Consider the following 13,151-nt stretch of genomic DNA (forward strand, 5'->3'; position numbering starts at 1 on the left):
GGCAGCCAATCTGGATCAGCTCGTTTGTACCCCCATTTTTGAGATGTGGGTAAGGAGGAGAAGAGAGAGGGTTGTATTTTCTGACACTTTGTGAGTCTCCTTACACACCGGGGACACACATTTATGTATAAAAGACAAAAGTTCAGTTTGCATAATAGGGGACCTTTAGGATCTGGTTAGTTTAAAGGAATTTATGGTTGAGTTAAAATACGAGACACACACACACACACACACACACACACACACACACACACACACACACACACACACACACACACACACACACACACATGATTGAATTGTGTGAAACACTGTAAGAACAGGCTGCATTATTTATTTATAGTTGTCCCCACAGGAAAGCAGCACACACACACACACACACACACACACACACACACACACACACACACACACACACACACACACACACACACACACACACACACACACACACACATACTGTAACACAGCCTCGATTAAGACATGTTTCGACAGTAGATAAGATTGAAGTCTGATTGGGTTCACTAATTAGAGCAATGTTTGGTGTTACTGCTCTCTATGAAAGTTGCCCTCTAATAGCAGTGAGTGGGTAGTGGCCATTTTCTGCTCTGAATCCTAAGGAGAGCCAGCTTAATCTCCCAGCATGCTCTAGTGGCCCACTAGGGGGTCCTCCACTTTGCCGAGAGAGGTGGCAAGCGACGAGCTTGTTGCCCAGCGACTCCAGTCTTGTGTGACGCTGTTTATGTGTGTTTTCTTATGAGAGCCAGGACCAAATTAAACCACACAGACAAGGCTAATACAGAATTAAAAAAGAACCAGAGATGATGAAAAGAAACACACACACACATAGTCTGAGCCAAATACAGTCCCACATCTTGGGAGTAGCTTGGAACGGTTGTAAAATGAATTCTCAGAGAGAGGTCTTTTTTGCAAGGATGTTATTCTGCTAAATGAATTAGCTTAACAGCAAAGCCAGCGTGCACAGAGGCAGCCGATAAGCTCCCATCTGGCTAATACTTTACACTGAGGTCTGTGTGAACACAACCAGTAGTATCAACCTACTGGTGGGATATTTAATGTGTGTGTGTGTGTGTGTGTGTGTGTGTGTGTGTATGTGTGTGTGTGTGTGTAGCAAGTAGGGTGATAAAGGGACAACAGCTAGGGGAGGGAGGGGGAAACCCTGATAAATCCTGATGTGTTATAATTAGGCCAAAAAGCACCTTTAATAGTTGATAGTTGGCAGCGTACACAGGACTTTCAAATAGCTACCATCACACTGATACAAGCAGTTGTTCTTATGTATTTGGGCAAGATAATTAAACTCATTATCAGGGTCATATTTGTATTTTGTGCCTCTACTGTGACATGTTTTCATTCACCTCTTTTCACCCTCTGTCTGAAACCACAGCCCAGTCTGCTCTGATTGGATAGCTGGCCAGATCTAGTGTGAATGGTCAACCACTTAGAGATGTCCCGCCCCTTAACCAATCAAGAACAATGTGTTGTAGCGTTGGCCAATAGAAGTGCGAGTGTTACATAGTGATGTCACAAATCTTCATTGACATTTTGGGGGGTTTTGAAAATGTTGATCAATATTTCCCTATTTTTAAGATTTGTGCAAGAGTTAACGAACTCATCAGGAAAATGTTCAATAATGAAGATTTACCGATGTATTACATAAATATTGTTGAGGCTTAGCTAGCAGTAACACATAATTGTCCTCTTTCATCCAGAGATCGAATATTCTGCAAAGGGAAATGTCATATAGGCATTTTAAGACTAGGGTTAACTTTCAGTTTTGTCATCTGGTTAATTATTGTTTTGTCTTTTTGAGTCCTTTTCTGTCTCTGTGTGCAATATTTAATGTAATTATGCTCTCTAGACTTCTTTTGAATACAGGTATGTGACTGCCTAAGTAAATTCAAACACGCATTTAGCAGTCAAACCAATGTAATGCCTTTCCATATACTGTAATGACATTAAGCTCAGACGCTTGTCTCAAGCTATTTGGGCACACATACACGCACTGGTGTTGATTTGTCATCACTTGCTGACATTATTCACACTTTTGGTGTTCATTTTCAGAGCTGTGTTGATGATATACAATTTAGAGTTCCAATTTAACAAAGTGATCCTTGAAAATCATCGATCGCTTATTTTAATGTAAAACTGGATGTCATTTCCCTTTTCGATGTCACACTGATCACACCTTCATTGCTGACCCTCAGACTAAAAAAACAACTTGGTTAGGTTAGGGTGATTCAATTACTTTGTAAGGTTTATTGAAAGATCGTGGTTTGGTTTTAGGGTTGGGGTTAGTATGGAAGTTGTGTGCAGATTAAAGTAACCACAGAAGTTACATTACTTAAGTAGAGAAGTTACGTGCGGAGTAAATAAACGTGGTTTGCAGTAGGGCGAAAAAATTAGCTATGAAAGCGGAGGAAGATGCATAATACCAAATGTGGAAGTTCCCATGCAAAGTTATGCAGTTCTCCAAGGTCTAAAGACTCATCTACATACCTATTGATCCTCTTAATTCTCTACAACACCTTCCCCTCACAACACTTTATAGCTCTTTCTCTTTCTTTGTTTGTCTGTCTCACTCGTTTTTTACTTCAGTTTAAAATAGTCAGGTTAGGCAAATGAGAGTTCCTACTAGAGCTCTCAGGCCGGCGACTGATACCGATCAATCTCAAGAAAGCCTGGGAACATGTTGGGACAGAGACGGGTTCCCACGGAGAATAAACTAGAATACATATCCCTTGCATCTTGTCTGGATCCAAATTGATGCTAAAAACACAAAGAAAAAGGCCATGCACGACTACAGTCTTGTCAACAATTGGGATGGCTCATGAACAATCCTATTTAAAATGTTGATTACCTAACAGCCATCAGTAGATGGTCTAAAACAGTTGGCATGCCGTGGGCAATTAAAGCATTCCTTAGACAAAACCAATATTCCGAAGTCTGTACTGGAGCAGGAATGAATGAAAACACATGATATCAATATTAACGTCACAATAATCTCAGTGATGAATAGTTTCATTTGGATACAGTGCTTATTATGTAGTAGTGATAAATAAACAAGGCTCTTTTTACTGGATGAGATCACCAGGCATTCATCACTTGACTTATTATGTGTATCTAGTGTGTCATTACACTGCTCAGTAATGTGATAAATGTTACATCCTTGGAGCCAGAGGCATCTAATGACTTAAGCTTTGCTCAGCATTGATTAAGATTAACCATGGAAAATAGATGTTGGTTAAGACACACAAAACACTATTTACTGGTGGACAAGAGTGTGAGCAGGATGGCTCAAGTAAAAGGCGAGAGACGGAAGCGTTCGGGGTTGGGCAAAAACAATAACGTTTATTTCGTCCGAAACGTGCAAACAAAAGAAAGCTCCACGGTACTTCCAGGACGGGCAAGGCCAGGACGGGGTGTGTCGTCTTCCCAGGACCCAGCCTACTGCAAGACAGACCAGAACCAGGTTACCAACATGCTTTATATTAACTGCCTGATTACCTGATTCCGATCAGCTGTCTGGTCTCCGGCCGAGCCACTCCTCTCACCCCAGCAGCCGGCGCTCTAACCACACCCGGCTGCCACAAAGAGTAATACCCATTGTCCATAGGGTGACCTGGTGCAACATATGGGACAAAGAGTAGGTTTGCGTTGGACAATGCTGGTAATGTTACCGTGATGAGGAGATGTACTTTAGATTTCAATATAATCTCCAAATAACCTTGAAAAATAATCATTTCTATCCATCTATTAGTGTAAATAATATTCACCTCCAGGCTTGATTAAAAAAAACAAACAAACATAAAACAGACTTCGCATATGACTAAATACTTTTGTGGGTTAGGCAGATTGGTGAACCCTTAACCCCACCCATGCATGTCTTGATTGATTTACAACTAACACAGGACATGGTGATAGCCCTCTCTACACAGCCATTGGATAAAAGGCGAGTTTTAGAATGGCAGCTGTCAATCAAATACGGGACATCGGCTCAATTTGTGAGACAAGTTGTAAAAATGCTTAGCAGTCCCTGGGACACCCACTGTCAAAAAGGTGTATTTCAAAAGGCAGGTAAGAACTACCCAGTAAATGTATGTGTGTGTTTGTGATGGTCATGGCGGATTGTTCTGAGACAAGACCCCATGGCCAATCCACCATGCAGATTCAGTACATAGCTCTCTCTTGAGCTCTCAGTAAGATTATACTCAGTAGGACTGATTAGTCATGTTGCCTTGGTCTCAACAAGGCTTTGTTCAGTCAGTCAGTTCAGTTTATTTTCACAGGCGCACCGAAATATACAGCTGACAATGTCACATGCATTTTCAAACGGATATTTGGTGTCATTTTATATCATGTTTGTGGTTTTTGCCAGTATGAGCCAAAAATAGGAGGAAGACATGACTAAATGGGTTTGAAGTGTGCCTAGCATGTAAACAAAGTGCTTGTTGTTTGTTGGCTCAATGTGTAGTTGACTTGATATCTGGAAGGATAGACAAATAACAAGGGGGTAAACCGTGAAACTGAAAAATATATCGGGTACTGTTTTACACCAAAAGTGAACTGAATTATTAACAGGTTGAATTTAGGATGGATTATCAAGGGTAATGTAAGGTGCGGCAAATATAAAGCAGCACAACATCAGAGTGGCAGAGCAAATAGAGGATATGACGATGATTAATGAGTGAGTATGTAAATATTAATAAAGCAGAGGACCCATTACTGATCCCTGAGGAATATACTTAAGTTACACAGATCTTTAAGAGGCTGTTTCTGCAAGAAGTTTTTGGAATTTGATGTAAAAAGTTATAATTATCAAAGAATTACACATCGCTTGGCCCATCACTTCATGAGCGTTTCACTGAGAGGCTCCATCGTTGCATGTCGACAAGGCAGCACAGTAGCAGGTTGTCTGAGTTTTGTTGGTTCAAACGTTTTATTTGGATGGAGTAGTGAAAGGCGTTTAAATTAAATCACGGGCCAGTAAACCTAGGCAAAGTTTAAAGCTGTTGAAAATACAAAGAGCTGTAGCTTGGTTGGTTTTAAAGTGGACAGCATTTGTAGTACGCAGCCCCTCTCATTTGTACAAGGAGTGATTTAATTAAATGTTAATGACAGACATATTGGTTATTAAAGATGGAATGCAGCTAATACAATCAAGGCTTTGCAGTCAACTTAAAAAAGCCACATCTGCACTGTTAATTGCCTTCTATCTGTTTGCTCCGCTTCAGCTCCATTTCTGTTTCGACCTGCTCGATTTCTAGTCCTCTGTAGTTCCATATTCTCTTCATACAGTGTGACTTTTTTTCAGTGCACTGGATTTAACTTTGCTCAGACATCCCAGCTATTGCTGCACGACCTCACTCTCCAATTGTTCTTCTGTAATCCAAAACATTTATGACTTCTAGAGGGTTGCGGCCTTGGAGCTTAAACAAGCCAACATTCCGGAAAGTTTTCACACACACTTTTTCTTTAAACCTGCACAATAGTTTACCCAGATACAAAACTGTTCTCCTATAGGTAGAGATGGGTCATTAGGGGACCATAAATGCAAAATAATACAACATGCTGAAAGACAAACTTGCATTTAAAGCACCGCAATGGGACCATAAAATGTCAATCTTAGCTATTGATTGCCAATTGCTTACAGGAACTAATGTATATATGAAGGTGCCAGGATAACCTTTAATGTATACATCATGCATACATTATCTGTTAATTAACGTGACAAAAGGTCCGCCGAGATCCCCAGACGAGCAGCTCCACCATGCTCTCTCTCAGTATGTTGGCGTGTGAATAGGCTTTCGGTAGGCGTGCTAACCCATGACTGTCGTATGTAATCAATGAGAATAATTAGAAAGAAGGGGCACTTTAATAACTCATTAACGGGAACATTTCAATCTCTTTCTCTCTCTCTGTCATTAGCGTGTGGAAGAAGAGAGAGAGAACCCACCAAGGACATTTCTTCTTATTAAAATGATTTGAAAGCAGCAATTAACCACATCGGCGACACTATCACCATTCCTGGCCAATCAAACAGCCACATTTCCACGCCAATAAAATTATCTTTATTCATTGTTACTCAAGAGGGAGTTATTAAGCAGGCTGGGAAATAATTAAGAGGATTCTGAGTAATTATTGCCAGGACATGGTCCAAGCCTTCAGATTCATACAAGGCCCAATCAACTAACTTGTTCCACCAGAAGAATATTCACATACTATATTAGTGTTATCTGAATTTCGTTTGTTTCTTATCACATTAAAGACGACATGATGTGCAAATTGTTTGTGCCTGAAATATTGACTAAGTATTATGTTAAAGTATACGTGCTTTAATAGCATTTTGGTGGTCCTCACTGCACAGATGTGTCTCCTCACTGCACAGATAGCTACAACAAAGCAAATGTAATGATGAATTAATGACTTGCTTCAGTGTAATGCCTCACAATAATCTAAAATGCACTGAATGTGTAAGACATTGTAGAGAGTTGAAATGAATAAACGCTTTGTTTGAACAGAGCAATATTATTCTTGACTTTGATTGTATTTCAAAAACAAATATATCATTACTATTAATGTGATTCCTGCCTAATGTGTTTGTTGGGAGTGAAGATAAATTGAGTTTGTAAAATGCTCATTTACTGTACCAGCCTGTGAACTAATGGTTCATGATAGATCCCCTGGCCCACTTACACGTCCATCATATAACCTCTAATATATTTGTAAATCAGTTTGACAGACAGAAAAAAGTTCTAGAAAACGGGGAATTTAGCCAAATGTTAAAAAAACAAACTCTTAAAGCCAGATTATTGAGCGAACGTTTGGCCGACAACACTGTGGACACATTGAGGGCCTTCATCAAAACAGCAAACTTGTAGCTGTCTTGTTATTGAGTGTGAGTGTGTCTTAAAGTCTTACCTTTGGTTGCCATATGTAGCGTGTGAAAACGCACAAAAAAGCCATAAGGCACTTTATCGTAAACCCAACAGGTAGTTGGCCATTTTGATTTACATGGAATTTTTGGCCATTTTTGCACTTTACACGTGACATATTTGATCCAATGATCTTCAGATTTAGTCTGTTCCATCTTTAGCCCTTATTGAAAGCATCCGGTGTGGCTTGGGCAACCAAAAAGCAAACATAGTGAACATAGGAATTGGTAAAAAATTCAAAATAAGTCGTTTCATGCACATCACACTCATGCAATACGTAATGTACACCCATGATTAAATGGAAATAATCTGCCTCAATCTGTCTCTTCATATCCCAGTGTCTCTCCTTCAACCTCCTGCTTCCTGCAAGTGTCCTCCATCCCACAGTCTCCCTTTCAATAATTCTCCCTTTTATATCTCCCGCTCTCCGTCTCTCCTCTCCTCCCCAGCTGATTCCCTCTGTTACACCCGGGTATTTAGGTGTAAACCAAACACATTGATAACTGCAGTGGATGAAATTGATGTGACACATTTCAAATTTTCTCCAGCTCTTTAATACAGCATCTCTCCTCCCCACCCCCACCCTCTTTCCATTTTCAATATCCCGCTCCCTCACTTCTTCCCACTCTCTTTCAGGGAGGTGAGCAATTCTAAGCAAGCAAAGTGATTCCATTCTGCAGGCTAGTTATTAAATTTGTTTGCAAATCTCTGCCCCTCTCCCCACCCACCACCCCGCCCTCGATCTCTTCCCCTTCTCCTCATCCATTCCTTCATCCCTCCCTGCTCTTGGCCCTCCGCCACAGCCCCGACTGTCATCAACATTCAGACCCATAAAACCTACAACGGCAAAGAGACAGAGGCAGGCCAGCGGAGAAACAAAGAGAAAAGGCAGAGTAAGCCAAAAGAGAGAGGAGAATAACATATAATTTCCTAGAAAAATAGCCCAGTGCTATATTTTAAAACATGGAGCACTCTTTAATAATCTCTTTTATTACAGCAATTTGTTTCCGAGCCCCCTTGTCTGCACCGGGGTGGTGGAAGTGAGGGACAGTGGATGGGAAAAGAGAGGAAAGAAGCGGGTTGACTGGTGAAAGCCAGGGTGATAACACTAATGAAGACGGCTTGCTGAGGGCAGCACATCTCATACATCTAATAGGTTCACTGCTGGATGAATATTTATACTGAGGATAGAGTGGAGGGCGGAGAAGTGGAGCTGTTAAGCGAACACAGAGTCAGAGCTTGTCACATGTGCCACAGGCAAACACTACAGAAACCGAAAAACAAACTTTATTCCACAAATACAAATCACAAAAACTAGGGTTGTTTGCACGAAAAAATACAATGCAGGAAGACACGATTGATGTCTGTTTCAAATCAAAACATATATCAACTATGGAGAGCTCTTTTTATTCTTGATGGTAGTCTCAGTCATGTTAAGAAACAAGACAGTAGTTATGTTTTGCCTGAAGTTCTGCCCACTGAGCCCACATAGCAGCAGCTTGATCTGCAGCATGGATGTAAAGAGCGGTAAAACAACTCTAGATTTGGCTTTTGGCGCAATTTACAACTTTTGGCCCTAATGAATGAACGATAAAGGACTATTCAAGCGTTGATTGAGCTAAAAAAATATCTGCTGATTTAGACACCTCCAATGTAGGTCAATGGGGAAAAGTATTTTTAGGCCAATGATGTCCCCGACTGACAAGTTGTAGTACCATCGTTTGACCACTACGGAAAATCTGCTTCAACGTCCTAAGAACTTCCTGGGAGCTTGGTCTGCAGCAGAAGAGTTACGCCATATTTTCGACTGCATCGGAGGAATTAATGTGGATCTGGGGAGCTCTCTACAAGGTCAAAGTAATTATATCTTACCGAATGTTGTTCATAGTGAGAAGTAGTCCCTTTAAATGCATTGTTTTCACAAAGATTATGTTTGTATTTGCTGTAACAATGAGAAACATGAATAAGTCTATCTATTGAAGTGGCCCTATTATGCTTTTTGGGATTTTCCTTTCCTGTAGTGTAGGTTTTTGTGCATGTAAATGGTCTGCAAAGGCTAAAATCCTGAAGTTCCCTCCAGAGGGAAGCTGAAACATGGGCCTTTGGTTTACTGCAGCTTTTTATTTGACATGGGTTCATGCATTTATGTATTAGGTATGTCATATGTGATGGGGATAACATCTCCATGAATGCATGTCTGCTCAGGCATGGACGCAGGAGGCCTGATCATTAAAATCGGTAGACATGTGAAGGACTTTGAACTCTGCACATGATGAGCAGGGTTCAACACGGAGCAGGAGCATAGTGTTGTTTATCACACTGACCATGGCAGATTGCCCAACTTGATGAACTGTAGGCGAATGCTGATGAGAAAATAGTATCAACAAAACCGAGGAGAGTAGGGCACTTCACACCACTTTTACCCCACCTGACAGGCGGTAAATCTAAAGTCAGGACCTATGGCTTGTTTCCCAAGGTGTGAAAGGTTTGCAGATTAATTCTTATCAATTGTCTGAGCTTCCCTGACAATATTACATTCTGACATTTATATCCTGACTCGTGCATAAATCCTGAACAAATTTGGTAGTTTGTGTGTGCGGATAATCATTTATTGAAAAGTGTCATTAGTCACTCAAAGTCAAATGTATAATGATGTAAGGTGAAACTCAAATGCTGCCATGTCCCCATCCCTCATTAAATTTGAAAGTGCTAGAGAGGAGTACGGGAGGAGGATTTAAGCACTTCCCCTTTTTTAACTGTGCACTTCACATTAAGTATAGAATTAGTATAGAGATTTTTAATTGAACTTCTGATGTTGATTCTTTTTTAAATGTTATCTTTTATTTTAACCTCTCATGTTTGTATACATACTTACTTTTGATTTTATTCCAAAATAGAATAACTGTTACAAAACCAAATGTCCTTAAAGACAGGGTTGAACAACGACTAAAAGATCAAGCTTAACTTACAATTTATTGAGAATTTTACCACGTTTTTTTTTTTTTTTAAAGATGGCGGTAGTAGCCTGCTATTTGAAAATTAAAGGGCGGCTCGGGTGTTCCAGTAAACCTACAAATAAGAGCTGCGGGCTCCTCGGTTCCCCTAGCTTTTGTGGTGAGTTGAAATGACGCCTGAGCCACAGGTACTTCATATTACATCCCTTACAGCCGAGCCAGGATGAGAGGAAATTGACAAATAAAAAGTAAAAAGAGAGTGCAGGGAGGAGAGGGGAGAGAAGGTGAGATATATGAGAGAGGTGTGCTAAACCACTTTTCTCGCCTCAAATCAAAAGCGGAGTGGTTTTCCTATCTGGCTGTTAGAGGTAAGATATGAGCCAGGCTCCACACTCTGACAGGGTGATGCACCTGGCTGCCAACACACACACACACACACACACACACACACACACACACACACACACACACACACACACACACACACACACACACACACACACACACACACACACACACACACACACACACACACACACAGGTGTTTATTAGGGACAAATACACACACCGTGACACATCAATGTAGGTCCACAGGAATAAAACCACACACACACACACACACACACACACACACACACACACACACACACACACACACACACACACACACACACACACACACACACACACACACACACACACACACACACACACACACACACACACACACACATAGATCTGAAAGTGGTAGTTCCAAGTGCTGACAGGATAATACACATATACAAGTCAAGATAAATAACCTCCTCAACCATTTTCCCATTGTGTGTAAAAACTGTGTGTGTGTGTGTGTGTGTGTGTGTGTGTGTGTGTGTGTGTGTGTGTGTGTGTGTGTGTGTGTGTGTGTATGACCCAAGCACAAGGGCTGAGGCTCAGATGTACTTGTTCATGTAGCAGGTAAAACATCCTGGGTGAGTTTTGATTCATTTCTTCGGAGTTGAAAAAAACAGGAAACTGCTGAGTCGGAGAAAAAGATTAGAGGAAGGATGAAAAAGGAGCTGGAAGAGGTATGGTCATGTCATTCGCCTCCAACTTCATGCGTCCTCCACATCTTTAGATTCGGACCATATACTCCACCTTTTCTCCTTCAGCACTTCTCTTCCACTATATCATACTGCACACCCCGTCTTTGTAAGCTGGTGAAGAATTCTTAACAAACTTTGCTTCACAACATATCAAAGACAATGTGGTGAAGTGCTGAATGTAATTGGTAATCATCATAGAAACACATTTTAGATGTATCATAGAAGCTAGTTTAAAACCTTTGTAAAGTGACAGTCCATGCAAAGTTCTCTTTTGAAGTTCTTGAAGTCAGGACAAGTTCTGGTCAAAAATATTGAACACATCAAACAATTTCTGCTGTAAAATCCACTTCAAAATGGTCCTATCGTTGTCAGTATGTGACAAACCCTGAATATCCATCCAAAAATAGTCTGAATATACTTTCCTTATGAGACTCATACACAAATTCTTTCACATTGATATTTCTAACAAAATGTAGATTATATAACCAAACCTCTAACCCTAATGGCTGCTTGATTCACTTGAATGGTTTAAACATGCCTTTATAACACAGTGCCTTGCATATGCATATAGTGTACACCTGTACACTATATGCATATGTTAAACCTGGGAATGTCTTAGTTTCAAAGGGAATAACCACCACAATTTTCATTTGTTTAAGCAACTTAAACAGCTCTGGGTTTAAATTCAGTCACAAATACAGTGGTGCAGTGATGACGTTTTTTGTTGGCCAACCTGGAAGTTAGCATCACAATGGCTCCCTTCACAAATATCAATGCTATTTCCCACATAAAATGAGCTGTGGCCAACACAGCATAATCTCTACATATTATCACCTTTATGATTTATGAAGCATGAACACAATGGCCAGAAGTAAACAGCTACCGTTAGGCTTTAAAGAAACTACTTCACAGTCACATGGCTGCGCATCACCACCGCTAAGCTAAAGGCTAATGTCTGGGGTGATGAGCTTTGTTATTTTGTCACTTATTGGCACCTGCTGTTCTTATGACACAGCTTAGGACATTAACACACTGGGTAATTACTGACGCATTTTGTGTCAAAACATGAACATCTCTTAAACAAAAATGTTGAATCAAGCATTGACTTCGAGACAAGGGATCCTGAACTAACTTCCTGGTTTAAGGACATATTTCTGCATCACTCTCAAGACGTTAACGGGGGCACAACTACACCATTTCTTGGCCAACCCACTGCAATGGATATCTGACACAAACAGTTCCACAACAATCATTGGTTTTGGTTTCCTAAACCACCTAAATTAAAAAAAAAGCCCCAACCTTTAGAGTTATGGCTCAGAAAATGCTGATGTATGAGCTGTTTTTACAATGCCCATAGGGGTGATAAAGTGTTGTTTATGTGGGGCAATAACAGGTCAAAACTACCTAGCCTGGTTTATCAAGTGCAAGACCTATTTGGATGGAGGATCATTATAGCACTATATTATTAAAACCCTCATTCAAAGGGGGGAAAACAACCTTAGACTGACCTTTAATTTCATTGTAAATTCAAGATGGGACAAATCCATCAATCATTTTCTGCTCATGAGACTTACTCTCTGTACAGTGTGTGTAGTCTTAACATGACTGTTTGCAATTTACTATACATGCGTGTTTATTATTAATGTGAACATGCAAGTATTAAAATAGCCTCTCTCTATGTCCACATTCATTCTTTAAACACTCACAACTTCTTGGTTCACTGGGAGGTCAACAGGCAGAGCTGCTGATTGGTTTATGTGGTCTTGTAAAAGCCTTATAGACTCTAATCGAAAATTTCATAAAATACTAAAATATTTTGACCCTGCAACGAAAATTCCTGGCTTGAGTCTTATCACCAAGTCTCACTATTGAACCTGTGTAAAGATCAATTTGAAACCCTTTTTGTAAAATAGAATTGCAGAACAAAGGGGGGAATCGAGAAAGTGTAAGTGGTATTTTCTGTTGAGTGGAAAATAATAGAGAGATAAATGTACTGTGGTCATTGGGGCATCTTCAGGAAAGAAGAAACTGGGGTCGATTCAACATCTTGAATGTGTCTTTTCCTATTTGTCACTATGTTACAGCATGTTCAAGCTTTCTTTATTAATGACATTACTTCATTGCAATCCCACAGCAAGCAGTTTCACAATGCAAAAGGT

Source organism: Eleginops maclovinus, chromosome 18 (genome assembly GCF_036324505.1).
Source record: "Eleginops maclovinus isolate JMC-PN-2008 ecotype Puerto Natales chromosome 18, JC_Emac_rtc_rv5, whole genome shotgun sequence".
NCBI classification, from domain to species: domain Eukaryota; kingdom Metazoa; phylum Chordata; class Actinopteri; order Perciformes; family Eleginopidae; genus Eleginops; species Eleginops maclovinus.